At 43.3% G+C, this 16,302-nt stretch overlaps 1 long non-coding RNA gene across 1 annotated transcript in view; it reads right to left on the bottom strand.

The window, feature by feature from the left end:
- Positions 1-7,167, bottom strand: part of LOC103391023 (uncharacterized) — a 16,284-nt gene extending 9,117 nt beyond the window's left edge. Inside the window, exon 1 of the long non-coding RNA XR_003052089.1 lies at positions 6,708-7,167. This is a non-coding gene — a long non-coding RNA (uncharacterized LOC103391023). The remainder of the gene's footprint in view (positions 1-6,707) is intronic.
- Between the last annotated feature and the right edge of the window lie 9,135 nt (positions 7,168-16,302).

Below are 16,302 nucleotides of genomic sequence, written 5' to 3'. Positions count from 1 at the left end.
GGGAGGTGACGGGGGGGTTGCAGGGCTGCAGACGACGCTTGGTATGGAGGACGGGGAGTGTTTGAGCTGCAGCGACATTATAAAGTGACCTAGTGCTGCTGCCGCTGTGCCTGAGGTACGGCGATACACGTGGGGACGTTTGAGGCAAAGTCCATCCTAGTGGAGACAGCGTGTCCCTGCAGGAACATTTTGCTGGTCCCTGCTGAGATTAGGATTAGGGGAGAGGGGGTAAAGGATGTACGGTGTTAGGTGTGTGTGTGTCGTGAGTGAGTTAGAGGGAGGGAGGGGGAGAGAGGGGTAGAGAGATATTTGTATTCTGTACTGGCAGCTGTGAGTGATGTTTGATTCATCACACTCTCCCCCATCAGACACACGAGGGTCACGTATGGGGGTCACTGACCACAGTTTGCCCATTTTTTTACAGGTCAGGATGATGGGGGGGGGGCAGAAAACAGGGCAACAGTGGAAACAGATGTGTTTTCTCCTCCTCATCCTGAGAGTAAATGCTTTCACAGTTTACAGAAGGAACAGTTACAGTTTGAGCCACAAGGTGGTGGGGTGGCTAATGCTAATACCTTACAGCGAGAAGGTCATCAGATTGAATCTACAGTAGGTTGTAACAGATGGTCTGTCCGTGTGGAGGAGGCCTGTTCTCCACCTGTGAGTGGGTTTTTTTCCTTCATCATACAGATGTTATTTGTGCACACTGCTGGGAAACATCTACAGCTGAAAACACCATCAGGTGAGACTGGCTTTAGACCAGCCTCACTGAGCTCACGTCTACGGCTGACTGACAAGTCCATGTCGCTGCGGTCTACAGCTTCACTCAAATGATTTACAACACACTGTCAAGATGACCACAGGTGGCGCCATTAGAGATATGTGATTCCTCTGAGAATTGAACCCAGGACTCTCTGCTCTCTGCGAGGCAGGCATGCTGACCACTACACCATGAAACCGCACAAAATACAGAGCAATAATTACCACCTTATTTTCCAGACTATAAGTCACACAGTTTTTTGCAACTTATATATTAAAAATATGCAATTTCACACATTCGTTATGTTCTCTTGAAAGCCGCTAGAGGGCACTCTATTTCTATAGTCTGATATTTCTTCCTGTTAAAATATCAGAGGGTCTAACGAACCTTAGAACCAGACGTTCTCGTTACCTACAGGACGCCTTTCACTGTGACATCACCTCTGACGATCCACTAACCTCGTTAGCCCAGGGTGTGTTTTCCTCTTCTTCAATTTGTCACAATTAGACTTCAGTTCATTATGTTGACATTTCCAGTGCTCTCTCTCTCTCTGTCTCTCTCTCTCTCTCTCTATGGTCTCTGATTACCACAGCTGTACAGACCATTAGTGGTACAATGATGTGGTTAATTCTCTCAGACCTTGTGACCCAGAGAGCTTCATCAGGAGAGCGTTGCTGCGGTGACGTAAGGAACTGGGATTCCAGTTCAAACATGAGGTCAAACACGACAGCACTGAGGGTCTCCCGCTCTTTTTTCTTCCAGTGATCAGATCTACTGTCTGAGATTCAACATCTCAACATCTGGCTCACTTCCTCAGTCACATTCATTCCCTTCTATCTCTTAATTGTTTCAGGACCAATGGGAACGTCAGATCTGCACCTGTCAGACCCCGACACCTGACCAGGCCATTAACAAACCACATATTCACACTAACATTCACACATAAAGTCAATTTAGAGTAACTTAATCCTTCACTTTTGGACTGTGAACAAAAACCCAAACGACCCATAGGGGACGCTAGAATTATTACTATTGTTTCAAACCTATTTGTGTTTTATTTTTACTCTACAAAAAAGCAGATATATAATTTATATTCATATTTAGGTGTCTTTAAAACCTAAAAAGTGGAATGACTTCAAGGGAAGCCCTCAAAATCAGTCAAACCCAGAAATGAACCACAGATAGTGGCAGGCAGGAGATTGAAGCTGCTGAGGAAGCAGAAAAAGATTTTAAAAGTCTGACATTGAAACGCCTCCTCACACGGGAGGAGATAAACGCACGCTCGCCTCTCAATCAGCCAACTCGCATATGAGTGGTTATTGCAGCAGTAAAACATTTTCACTTGGTGCCGAGGCTCAGATTTAATCCCTCCCTACAGATTCTTTGTATGTGATGTGAGGAGTGAGGTGGAAAATATTTAAAGTTATGCAGGTGAACCAACAGCGCCACCCAGCAAAAGACAACCACACTTTAGTCTTTATTAAATAATAATAATAATAACATGTATTTGTGTTGAGTCCCTTATTTGTACTAAAACAGGGAAATATACAGTCCTCGCAATTGACAGAGGCTGCCACAGGAGGCGCCATTAGGGATACCTCAAACCTCTGGGAGTCGAACCCAAGACTCTCTGTCCCAACCTCTTCGTCTATGTTCATGTCATGGAGCTGCTGTGAAGGGACAGATCCATTTTCCTCCACAGGTTTTGGTGCATCTTTCACACGGACGACACGACAAAGGTGTTCACTCCACTCAGACTCAATTATCCTGCCTCGACGTACCTTATTCATACTAAAACAGGGAAATATACAGTCCTCGCAATTGACAGAGGCTGCCACAGGAGGCGCCATTAGGGATACCTCAAACCTCTGGGAGTCGAACCCAAGACTCTCTGTCCCAACCTGTTGTGACGACACAACAAAGGTGTTCACTTCACTCAGACTCAATTATCCTGCCTCGACAGTGACGCTGTAAACGGCTCTGCCTGCAGGACCACCGACTCCGGTCTTGTCGTTCAGTCTCAGCTTTGATCTGCTCCATTTATCCTACATCAATAGTGTTTGGGGGTGTGTGTGGGGGGTTGGGGTGGAGCTGTTTTAGCGGCTGCTGTCTGTCTGAGTGTCGGGACGTTAATATAAAAACGCCTGAGCTGACAGAAATAAAGCTGGAATCCAATCTCGATCCATACCATTAGCATTATAATAGCCACCTGCAGGGGGGGACGGCGCGCGGAAATGCCAGCACGACGGATGATGAATGAGCCCGCGAGCTAAAGCTAACATGTACGTGTAAATGGCTCCAAGTCATTAAGAGCTCTGTTTACAAACACGCTCAAAGGCAGATCAGGGGAAACGACGAGCTGCGTGACGGACGAGAGGTGACGGACGAGAGGTGACGGACGAGAGGTGACGGACGGATGAAGAAGAGGAGTATAATCTGTGATTAACGCCCCGACCACTCAGAGGTATGAAGATGTGCTATTATTCTTCAGTCAGGTGGATCCAATAGAAAAAAAAATCTAATTTTCCAAAAGGCAACAGACATTTATCAGAGAAGCTGCTTTGGTTGAAACTGGAAACTGACAAAAGTCCAGGAAGTGAATATAAAATGACTGGAGTTAATGTATTCTGAAGGAAATGAGAATCTGCAGAGGTCACACATCCATCACAGGTTCACAGTCAACATATCTGCTGCGTTTGAATGTCTTTTCCACAAGCAACTGAGGTAGGAGCTATAAAAAAACAGGTGTGACTAATTTATCTTCTTACACTTCATCCATTTATGTTAATCCGATGATGTTAATCCCTGAACAAGAGTAAGATTATTCTACATCACTTTAAACAGTTAATCTTTATGTCCAACTGTTGTCTCTCAGTAGTTGAACATTCTAAGTTGGTCTTGAAAAATACAGAAATTTGATTCCAACCCTGCAGGGGGCGCTATAAACATATTTTGAGTCAACAGTCACAGAATGTAAAAAAAAACTTAACATAAAAACAGCACGACTGGAGCAGGTGCCAAAAAGACAAATGTCAGCTTTAACGACGACTTCAACGTGGAGAGCAAAAAAATGGTAGCAGAAAAATGTCATAACGAAGAATAACGTTCAGGAACGGATCATAAAGGAGAACACGACCTTCAACTACACTGAATAAAAGGCTGCAGGTAATGAGTGACCAATGACGGAGAAATGACCACGAGGAACGAAGAGACCGAGGCGTCAAAAGTGGGTCACGAAAAAAAAGGGTTTATATATTTCACCTGATCTGATTGCCTTCCATCCTTCCATCCTTTCATCCATTCATTCATCCATCCATCCATCCATCCAAGTACACTTTAAATCCATTTCCTCCTGCCCAGTCTCCTCCATCACTCTTCCATTGTCGCCTGGCTTTTCCCATTCTTCCAACGGCCTCTTTGATGGACGTGAGGACCGTCTCCTCTCCTCTTCCAGGCGTTGCCATTTTGGAGCAGTTAATGGATAGTTGAGAAGCAGCTGTCACCACCCTCTATTGTCTGTATAATACTATTGGCTGCAGTCGGGCCGAGGCCCATCATAGTCTTAGATGAAAAGAAAAAAAAAAAAAGGTGCGGCCGAATTCTCATAATGCACCATATTATTCTGTTGAATTTGATTGACAACCATAACTTTATTTTTTTGCACCACTGACCCGTTTTAGGCAAAACAAATCATAACTAAACACATCAAAGTGCATCACATATAATTCAATTATTACATAAACAACGTTAAATTTCAAAATATATTTTATCTGATGCTGCGTCATTCCCACATGTTACATTTTAATTTATATTTAAGTCGTTTAAAAAAAAAAAAATAAAACACCATGCAGACCAACTTAAATTGAAAATAAAATTCCGTCTGTGTGGACCAGTAACACATAATTCATGGCCAGGTACTGGTCCCCAGTCCGGTGGTTGGGAACCAATGTTTGGAAGGATATAAAATGCCCTCTGTCTTTTTCCTCCTCTGTTCACATCATTCTTGTGCTTCTCTCCTCATCTCCACAATCAGGTAAGTCGGTCTCTCCTCCCTCCCTCCCTCATTACTCCTGCTGTGTCTCCAGTACTGGAGCCACTTCATCCCTCCTCCTCCTCCTCCTCTTCCTCCCCCCTCTCCGTGCGTTTAATCATGGTTAAATGATGACTTCTCCTCTCATCTTTAACTGCCGTCTGATCAGGGTGAGACGTGTCTGTAATCTTCCTCCAGGTACTAATTGATTTCCTCCGTGCGGAGCCTAATACCATCCAGGGGAACAGTCGTTAAAGGGTGTGAGACTGGGTGTTGAGTCTCCTTTAATGAGGCTTCTTAGGAAACACAGACGGCAGTTACACAAACAGAGCTACAGTACGAGGATCCCGCTCTGCCGACGTGAGGGAATCTCCAGTTTAATGTTTGATGGTGAGGAGAGAAGAAGAAGAAGGAGCTCTGATTGGAGGAGGCTGAGGAAAGAAGAAGGAGCTCTGATTGGAGGAGGAGAACAGAGCGTCTTTAATCTGACTCCAACTGTAATAAGGAACAAGTCTATTCTCAGGTGACAGACGGGACACGCTCAGTAAAAACAAACCTCCGCTCATCATCATCATCATCATCTCCTCACGACGGCGTTTTCACCAACAATGATTTGGTTGATTAAGTCGAGACTCACGTCTGTGTTTAATGTGTGATTAAACCAGAGTTTTACAGCAGAGCAGAAAAATAACGATGACAAATGATCAGAGTCAATGGAGTGGGACTAATTCTGACAGTAATAAACAGTCGGTGCTTTTCTTTTTTTTTTAAGTCAGTCACATTCACTAAAGTATGTTGATATTTTTACTACAAAAATTGAGGAAGAGGAAGGGACTAAATTGACGGCAGAGAAAAATATTATTATTATTATTAGTGTAGCGGTTATCACACCTGCCTTACATGCAGAAGGTCCTGGGTTCGAGTCCCAGAGGAATCACATACATAGTGCCTCCAAGTGGCAGCCGGTTGCAGTCAGATCTGCTGTTAACATGAGAATTTCCCCAGTGTGGGATCAATAAAGTTCAAACTCTATTATTATTTAATTATTATAATTATTATTATAATAGAATGAAAACAATGACTAATCACCACCGACATCATCATTACGACCTGCAGCCACTTCACACTGACATTACAGTCAGTACAGGTTGTTATCCTGTCACTGTAATATACAACGAACAACAACCACGTTTCACAGCTACGCTGCGTTTAGACTCTGCAGGTCCTGGAGTTGGAAAGACACGCGTGGGAGAAGACAGAGGCCGGGGGTCAGGGACTCATCATCAGGTCTCTGATTAAAGCTCCAACTCATTTCTCTTCTTTTTAATGAAAACCCTCTCAGAAAATAGAATATTACATTTCAAAAAAAAAAAAGGGATTTGTTTTTTTATTACTCCACAGACTGCCTCACAGGGACAATGGAAATAAACCCAACCATTTTACTGCTGCTTTTATTGCCTGTAATTTCCACATAATAAAAAGGTCCGCTATTAAAAAAAAAAAGACAGTAACTGATGGGAGTGCGAGGGAATAGATCAGAGCGGCAGGTAATGGATGAGATAAAGATAATTCACCAACAACACAGCGATCGCCGCGGTGCTTCATGAACGGAACATTTCCAGATAAAGAATCGTGAGAGCAAACTGAGGCTGGTCCAGTTTAGTGGAACTATTAATAGGATTCTCACTTTCCTCCTCTTTCTTGTGCTTGAAATACAAATGTGTCTCATGTGAAGTTTCTCTCTCAAAACAGAGAAGGAGAACGAGTTAACTGTTGGATTTAAAACTGCAGCGTCTCAGGGTTCAACTCCAGCAGAAACATTAAGGACTGTTGCATCAGAAAGGGTTGCTGTGGAGTTCACATGGCTCTTAGTAACTAGCTTGAACCGCTAAAACAAAACAAAAAACTCTCGCTTACCTTTTACAAGCATGGACACCTTCTTTCCTGCAGGTGGTGCTGTAGAATAAAATCCATAATGTTACCAAGAGGCAGAAGGTGGAAGAGTCAAAAAGTCCAGAGAACAGACTGAAGGACCAAAACAACAGACCACAGGTCAGTACTGCTGTTCATCCAAGACCAGCAGGACGAGGAGGTAACGAGACACAGGTGTGAAAGGTCAGGTTAATCACTGAGGAGGGAACCTCAGGGGGCGTGGCCAGGGGGAGGAGGCACAGTGGGAACACAGAGGAACAGGAAGTGGAGCAGCAGGAAGTGACTGACACACCTCAGGTTGAAAATACCGCCAAAATAAAATGACTACAGGGACAGGAAGTGACATCAGCATCAGACAGGAAATAGAAACCAGGTTTGTTGAAGGTCAGAATTTTTTTTTAAACAGTAGATAATACAAAGGTAACTATAAATATACATGTTTTTTACACTGTACAGATGATTCTGCAATATCTGTTTTATATACTTTGGTTTCTGAAGAAGAAGAAGAAGAAGAAGAAGAAGAAGAAGAAGAAGAAGAAGAAGAAGAAGAAGAAGAAGAAGAAGAAGAAGAAGTGATGTCAATGAGAAGGGAAAAAAACATGGCAGAAGCCACACTTTACCTCTTGCCAGATTTTTTTATTCCACTGCCACCTAAAGGTCCTTCCCCTGAAGCCTTGGCCTTCAGGGTTTCTAAGGTTTTCTGTTCTTCTTTCTGCTTCTGCTTCCATGGCAGAAGCCACACTTTACCTCTTGCCAGATTTTTTTATTCCACTGCCACCTAAAGGTCCTTCCCCTGAAGCCTTGGCCTTCAGGGTTTCTAAGGTTTTCTGTTCTTCTTTCTGCTTCTGCTTCAAGGCAACGCCGTCCTCGTCCATTTCTTTGTCCTGTTTTTTAGGGGGTCTTCAGTGGTTTCTTTTTACTACATGACACAAAAAGCACTGAAAAGCCTGTTTCTTTTCTGCTCGTGAAGAACCACACTCAAGAAGAAGAAAAAGAAGAAGGACGGCCACGCTGCCTTTTGCTGAAGAACCACTCTCAAGAAGAAGGACGGCCACGCTGCCTTTTGACGACTCGATCCCATGTGAGCGTGAACCCGTGGCCTGAGAACTCTCGTTGACAGTGAGGGGATGTAAAGAGTGGGTGATGGATGTGGTTCCTGCAGCAGCAGGTTCATCAACAGAAATCCCCACGTCATGGTTTCTGCTCTCCTCTCTCACTCACAACCACATCGTGTTGAAGATGAGTCTCTTTTTTTAGTCACACCTGGACGTTTGCCCAAGGACGGGGAGAAACGGTGGGGGAATTATGTCTGACAGACGGAGCTTTGTGGGCTTTTTTTTTTTGACATAAAATGCTACACTTTTAAAATCTGGAAAGGAAATAAAGCTTTTACTACTGGGTTCTCAAACTAAGGGCCCGGGGACCACTTTCTGCCCGCTAATCTCCCAGATTTTATTATGAATTATTTATATAAAAATGATGTTGTTTTTTTATCATAACAATACTTTGGTTGGTGATTTCAGAGCAAAAGAGTTGCCTAAGTGTTTGCACTGTAGTACTACACAGTATTACTGTTACTTTCGTGTGGAACATCAAACGACCCTCGGCTCATTTGAGTCACAGAACCCTGTTCTACTCTCGTCTCCTGCTGCTCGACCATAAACCCCGAGTCTGAATTCAAGCCCGGAGAATCTCTCTTCTGTAGACAGCGAACGTCTGCGCCTGCGGGGCTGGAAGTGGTCGATGTGTCGACTCACCCACGGTGAGAGGAGGGGAGTAAGAGTCTGTGATCATCAGCGCTCTCACTGAGGAAGAAGTGAAAGTGAAACACACACACACACACACACCCTGTGCCCGTGGCACGTCTTCACCCACAGACTCAGATTGGCTCTCTCCCTCTCTGTAGTTTTTCTTTTCCTTTCTCTTCTCTGACACATCAACTACTACAGCAGCAGCCAAACAGAAACCAACTTCAACAAACAACCTCAGTTTTCAGAAGCAGAACAACAGCTGCTGCCGTCACGACTTTATTGTCACGCCACACATATATATACACTGTATATTTAGAGTAATGTATTTCATAACAGCTAAATCCCATGCATATTAAAGCTAAAGAATCCTCTCGATTAATCACGATTGATCACAGCTAATCAAAATTTAAATTGTAATGGTTTGACGGCCACCTCGTTTACAAAAGAGCATCTAAGAATCTAAGGTTTTGTTTTTATTTTATTTTTCGGTTTCACTCCGACCCTTGTGACAAGTTTACAAGGACAAACACGAGTATTTTGTAAATTACAAAGACGACTTGGATTTCTTCCAGACTCTGAAATTAGTTTTTTGGGGTTATTTTATTCATCACTCAGAGAGAGCTGAGATGGCATCTCACACCTCATTAAAACCAACTTTTTAAAGGAAAAAAACAAACAAAAAACAACTGTAATTATCAACTTGGATTTTGGCAAAACACAACCGCAGAAGATGACTTGACGTTTTCTTTATTTTTATTTTGCACCTAGAAAATGTCAGGTCAACACTACACCAGGTAGATACCGGGCGAAGCCGCAGTGGTTGTGTGAGTGACTGCTACAATAACAGAAGCTGAGCAGAGTTTGCAGTGTAAACAACACAGGTAACTGTAACCTGTAACCTCCACCCATATATGTATATATATTTACATATATATATATACATATGTATATATACTATATACTGAACGACGTGGACCAGATTTGGCCAGCGGGCCTCGTGTTGGACATATGTCGTACATGTTGTAATGTCAACCATGAACTCATAAATATCTGTCGAGTTCCAGTCGTCTGCTCCGCTCTTCTCTTGTGTGTTAGTTATAACCATAAATGTAAGCAGTGGCTGCTTTTTAGCCTATAAATAGAAGAGCATCCTTACACTTGGAAGTGTGTCGGCCTATAAAACCTGGCACACACACACACACACACACACAGGAGAGAGGGATTTGATGAATTGCCAACTCTAAAGTGCTCATAACAGATTCATGCGTTCCTGTGCAGTAAAGAACAAAGTGTGTGCATGGAAATGACCGGCTGAAGGGAGCGAGGGAGGGAGGGAGGGAGGGAGGCAGGGGGGAGGAGGTGACACGTCTGGACGCTTAATCACAATCCTGACCTCCGACACTCATACTGGTTTTTCCCATCATGCATTTGTGCCTTTTCCCAGACACAATCATTCACCAGAGGATCGCCTCCTCAGGCCTGGACCGGGTTTTCTCCACAAACTGGACGCGCTTCAAATGTGTGAAAAGCCGCACCAACAGCCACAAACACCCGCCCACGGAAGGATCTGGAAGCCAACGGTGCAAAGTCAACTTTTCCTGAGAAACAGTTGAGCCTCCAGTGAGGAGGTCAGACGTGTCTGTCCTCCTCACTGGGCCGTGGAGAGCCATCGGTCCCTGTAGCCCCTCAGGTGCAATTACATCTGCTCCCTACATTTATGAAACGCTGGCTTTTTCTTTTTTTCACACCATTTCTTTCCTCTATTGATTTGCTCAGTTTTTATTTCCCACAATCCCATGTTGCATCTCTTTCCCATTACTCTCCTTGTTCCTCTGCTTCTCTTTTCTAACTCAAAGTGAAGAGACTGTTCTCTGAAGGAAAATCCTGGTTCATTTCAACACACAGTTCAGTTAAACAATGTCATTATAAAATAATGTTAGAGAACATATATTTCAACACTGAGATGAAATGGTACCAGGGGATGTGGAGTAAATACAGCACCGCAGTCGAAAACATAATCTGAGAGAGAAAGAGTTAAGGTTTAGATCATGTGACATCCCTTATGATCATATGGCATTTTATAATACTAATAGAAATATATAATGTAATATAGAATATATTTAATATAATAATATTAAATATTATGTATAGCAGGGGTGCCAAATACGTAGATCACAAGTGAAACTACAGGTAGTTGAGCAATTTAAAAAATATGTATATATAAATATATGTATATATAAATATATGTATATATAAATATATATAAATGTAATATATTGTAGACACTATTCACCTTGGCTAAAGTAGTGGACATATATACCTGTTGACTCACAGTGACAGATATTGTGCCATACAACTACATACATTTAATTATATATATATAATAATAATAATAATAATACATTTTATTTAAATCTTATATTATAATTTTTTTTTAAAAGAATTTATATGTTATATAATATATACATAGTCTATATAAGTAAATATATATTTATATATATTTTTTAAATCTAGGTAGAACATTTTATCCCTGTCACTTGTAAAGGAGCCAAAAAAGTATTGTACAGTATACACAGTACTAGTATAATTGCCTAGTCCATTGCACTAGTAATGACATTTTGAGCTTGTTCACAGCCATATAAACCCAGTCTCACTAGTTGCATCATAACTTAGTTATTAACCATGTGGCAGTGATACAGTACATGTCATCTGAATTACACACAGTGACTGCACTGGTGCAACACTGACAACAGAGCAGAGTCTGCTGAGGCTGTTACAGAGCGGAGGAGAAAACTGACATGTGTTTCTTCCTCACCTACTGTACACCCTCCTCATCCGCCTCCCTCCTCCCCCCCCCACTCCCACTCCTGATCTGTCTTTTGCTGCGTTCCACCCACCTCCTGCTTCACCTCCCACTGACACACTATATTGCATATGCAGCCACTTCAAACATGGTTCCCCTCAAAGAGATCCTTGAGAGGAAGAGAGGGAGAGGAAGTTAGAATAAGTCATCAAATCAGTGACATTTTTTTCTTTTCCTGTGCTGCGTTCACCACTTGTTTTCTTTGAACTAACCAAATATTTTCAGCTCCTCTCTGTCTCTGTCTCAGAGGTTTCTCCCAGTTCCTCCAGCTTCACACTCTTCACTCTGCCCCTCTCTTTGTTCTCCTCACTCCTTACACTCCCTCTATCCATCCATCCACACTACCTGCAGTAATTGCATTTCTTCACTCTCATCTCTCTTCCCTCTGTACACACACATACACACAGAGCTCAGGCAACAGTTGTGTGTGTGTGTGTGTGTGTACAGTAAATACAGTGCACGAGCTGCACCAGACTGCAGTGAGACACAGGAGCGGCCTGGTTGTTAAGCAGTTGCCCTCTCCCACCATCGTCTTCTCTTGCGGTTCCCATGGTTACTCCACAGAGACTGTTAATTGAATGTAGAAATGTGTGATATTGCTCAACCATGAGAAGAAACAAAGTCCTGACAACAAATGTCCATCGTGCCTTTTTTCCCTCAGGACATGGTCACATGACGCGGAGTGCCTCTGAGATAACGCACACGTTTAAATCAAACTGTGAATGATATAAAAATAACATGAGTTCTACAGAAGCTATGGAAGGGAGCGGATTATACAAGGAGGGAGGGATGCTATGGAAAAAGAATTACACTCCAATTAAACAGCAGCAACATCACGACCCACACGTGGTCGCCAGTGACGCACATCTGCGGCGGTACGAGTGGGAGAGGAGCCGTGAGCGTCTCTCGTTTGTGCTGTCAAATATTGCCCTGGAGTGAATGAGACCTTGACCAGAGAGACTTGATGGACGTTGGAGTTGAGGTCCGGATTTATGGAGTCCTGGTTTGAACATAAAATGAGTGTAAAATTGTAAATGAACAAGTCTGCGGCCATGATGTGTGGAGTGAGATGAAAACGCAAAACGCCGTAGGGCACACGGGGACACTGACTGACAGGAATGACATTGATGTGAATCACAAACCACTTGGACCCTCGTGTGACATTCTGCAGCTCTGTGTCGAGCTCCACACTCCACTGCCCTCAGCAAACGACAAACGAGGAGAATTCTGGTGATGACACAACAAGACATGTCCTGTAGAAACATATGAAGCCGAGTTAAAATAATACAGATACGAAACAGGCAAAAACAAATATATATATACATATATATGCACTAAATGTATAAATGTATTTATATATATACTCATATAGACATATATACATATGTACATTTTTATAGACATACATACATGTATACATAAAGTACATACATATATACATACATATACATATAAATATATATATACATATACATATATATTAACATATATATACATATATATATTCTAAGTGTACATTTGTTTACCAAACACAAAACATCTCCCATAATGCACATTGATTTTGTGACCCATATCCTGGAAATGCAATAGACTGTTCAATAAATGTTAACACTGTTTGGACCACGACTTCGACTTTGTGATTTATATTCCGTCCCTGTGCGTGATTGAGTTTGACCAGTCCAGACCTAATCACCATTGTCTGCACAAATCAACACTGATGTTGCATCAGTGCATCCACAACTGATGGATGACAAACCTGGTTTTCTCTGTATTAATAACTATATTTATTTTTCCTTAAAAAACAACCACAAAAAAGGCTATAATCTGCTCAGGTAGCGGGCGCAGCTTTAACGCACGTTCACAGGCAGACGTCGAGGATCAGAGGAAACAGCCGGGATGTTAATCTCTCTAAAACACACCTGCATGCACAACTGCTACTTTGCATTACAAAGAGCATCAGCTTTTTGTTGCTGCCGTTCTGTGACAGAGCAGGTCGTCGGTCTGTGTGTGTGTGTCACTGTCACTGAGTTCTTATCACAGTGACTTCATCTTTGTTTGTTTGTTTGTTTTAATGCACGTATTGAGCAAATATATGATGCTGTAGCTGCTCATGGAGAATGTGGCTCCATGCTGCACGTGGAGGCATCACTTCCTGTCACAGCGGTCTCTCGTCAAGCACGGGGTCTCTCGCTCCTCTATTACTCTCTCCAATAGGACACATGCTAAAATAGCCACACAGACCACTCCCCCCGACTCCCTTCCATCCATCCATCTTCAATTTTTAGATCCATGCAGATCGGTGTTGCCATGGATTCTGTCGTTATGGCTACAAACAACTCAGCAGACGTACAGGATGTGGAGAGGGACACAGGAGAGCGGACGGAGGGAGGGAGGGAGGGTGAGGGGTGTTGGAAGAAGATTAACCTCCAGCAGAGATCCAGCCGTGATAAGACTGAGGATGGGGAGGATGTACGGAGAACAAGATTGTCAAACCTCAGGTCAAAAACACCTGAAAGGTCAGGGTTAAACCTCCCAGAGAGACGGATGCGAGGGGATTTCAGCAAATATGGGTCATTCTAGATGTTCTGTTTCCTCTACCTGCTGTTACGTTGGAGATATTTTGGAGCATCCCTGAGAGGGACGAAGAAGAAGCTCGGTGGTGCCAAGATTTAAAGCAGCCAAAAAAACAAAAACAAATAGTGGGGGTCTGCACAGCAAAGATTTTCTCGGCGCAGATAAGTCAGAGTATTATCAGCGTACACAGACGTGAGACTGAGACGTGTTCTAAAGTCATTAAGTCTGCGGTGTTTGCTTGGCTTCTCCGGTGTGTGCCCTTCAAAAAACAGACATAAATCTGAGTGATGTTCAGTAAATCTGTGATCCTGAAGCAGCAGCACTGTTTGTTTTTTTTTGTTCAAACCAAACTGCCATGAAAACGACATAGAAATAATCTTATTTATGAAACTATTTTGGTGACCTCTGTGTATTTCCTTTGCTTTTAAGTGCCATCCTTGTGATTAATTCGCTTTGATTCATTTAAATTCTAAGACGCATCATCCGCCCACTCTTCATAATGCTGTACGCAGCGCCACCCAGTGGCTTAAACACGCAACTACTGAAGATTTTGATTTCTAAAAATTGAACGTCCGTCCCCGTCTCTCTGTCTGCCGGTCAAGATTTATTGCTCCTGATTTCAGAGAAACTGTCTCTCATAGATCGCCCTCTGTCTAGAGTGCATGCTTTTGTTAACCAATACTACAGTGGAATGCAGACAGAAATGGATTAAAATGGAGGGAAATCAATGATACGTCTGCAGCGTTAGTGGGATAGCTGAAAAACAAAACAAAAAAAAAATAACAAAAAAGAAAACCGAGATCTGAGCTTTTTCCTTACGATTTAAAATGTATTTAACTGATAAACAAAAAAAAGGAAAAAAGAAAACCTAGATCTGAGCTTTTTCTTTACGATTTAAAATGTATTTAACTGATACAAAAAAAAAATAACAAAAAAGAAAACCGAGATCTGAGCTTAGGGTTAGGGTTCGGGCCAGAATTAGGGTTAATAAAAATGCAGCGTACACAATATGTGAGCTGGAACTATGTGTCATTAAATAACTACTACTACTACTACTTGCAACGCAGTTTAACAAAATTCACAAATTTGTGATGTCAAAATGGGATCAGAAGCCAAAGAAAAGGTTAAGAGCCGCTGCAGTGAGGGGTCCCTGCTCCCACAGTATTAGCGGCTCCTCTTTTTTTTTTTTCATCCTTTTTGAAAATACCTTTTACAGAAACATTTTGGAGAAATGTTCTTTAAGAGCACTCACAGTTGTTTTCCTCAAGTACTAAAGGGCAGCTACACTCCCTCTGGTACTGCTTACACCATGCAGTACTGCTAGTATTCACCTCAGGATGTTATACTACACAGAACTGCTTTGTTGCTGTGAGCAGAGTAAACTAATATAAGCCGGCTTTAAAAAGCCGCTGTGAGAGGAACCACACTAATGAGGAAACACATTCTTAAATCTGTCCTCAACTGTTGGTTCACTGCACTAACACTGTGCACAGATTAGGACTTAATTGTGTTTCACACTTTGTGCTTACAGACACCGTCTATTTCTGTGGTTGCGGTTATATGTGACTGTCTCTAGGAATGTGCCGGACCATATTACACCCTGGTCCCGCCCTCAGACGCCGTGCTAAAGTAACAGCTGATGTCAGTCTTACTTAAAGACACACACACTGATGCACACATACAGTAGCACCTACACTACAACCTGTCCACTATGAGGCAAGTGGCCTTAAGGGCACAGTAGAGGCGGCCAGAGGAGAGGGAGGCTCCTGCACCTCCTGCACCTTTCTCTCTCCACCACACATCAGCACTTGACACGAGGAGGCTCCACGGTGACCGCAGACACAGGAGGGGAGGGCTCTGACCGAGGGCACTGAGTGCACCCATGTGCTTGTCTGAGCCATGGAGCTGCACTGTCTCCTCAGCGACACCCCCACCACAGTCAGCTCCTGCTCCACCGACCCTCTCTACGACAACTGCCCACCTTTTGCACAGCGTAACAGGAGCGGGGAGAAGGAAATGGAGAGTAAAGTAGTGAGTCCGGCTGTGAGCAGACTCCCAGGTCCCTGCAGCCCCGGGTCTGCTCTGAGCCCAGCTGTGGCTGTGGTTCCCACATGGTTTGGTGGAGGAAGAGCCCCTGGCGCCTGGCCAGACCACAGCTACTGCAGCTGGGGAGGAGGCCTGGGAAGACAGGGCTGGGCAGCACCGCTGGGTTCAGGCAGAATCACAGGAAGAGGAGGAGGAGGAGGAGAGAGAGGTGGAGGACAGGGAGGCAGCGCTGGACGCAGCGACAGACCTCATCTGAACCCGAGTCCAGACCCATCACACAGTGACCAGCACAGGAGTGCGCTGTCTCTGTACGATAACATCCCTGACGATGATGTCACTCCTGATA

Source organism: Cynoglossus semilaevis, chromosome 15, assembly GCF_000523025.1.
Source record: "Cynoglossus semilaevis isolate Cse_v1.0 chromosome 15, Cse_v1.0, whole genome shotgun sequence".
NCBI lineage: Eukaryota > Metazoa > Chordata > Actinopteri > Pleuronectiformes > Cynoglossidae > Cynoglossus > Cynoglossus semilaevis.
The sequence above is the reverse complement of the archived record's forward strand: the minus strand, read 5'-3'. Positions and strand labels throughout refer to the sequence as shown.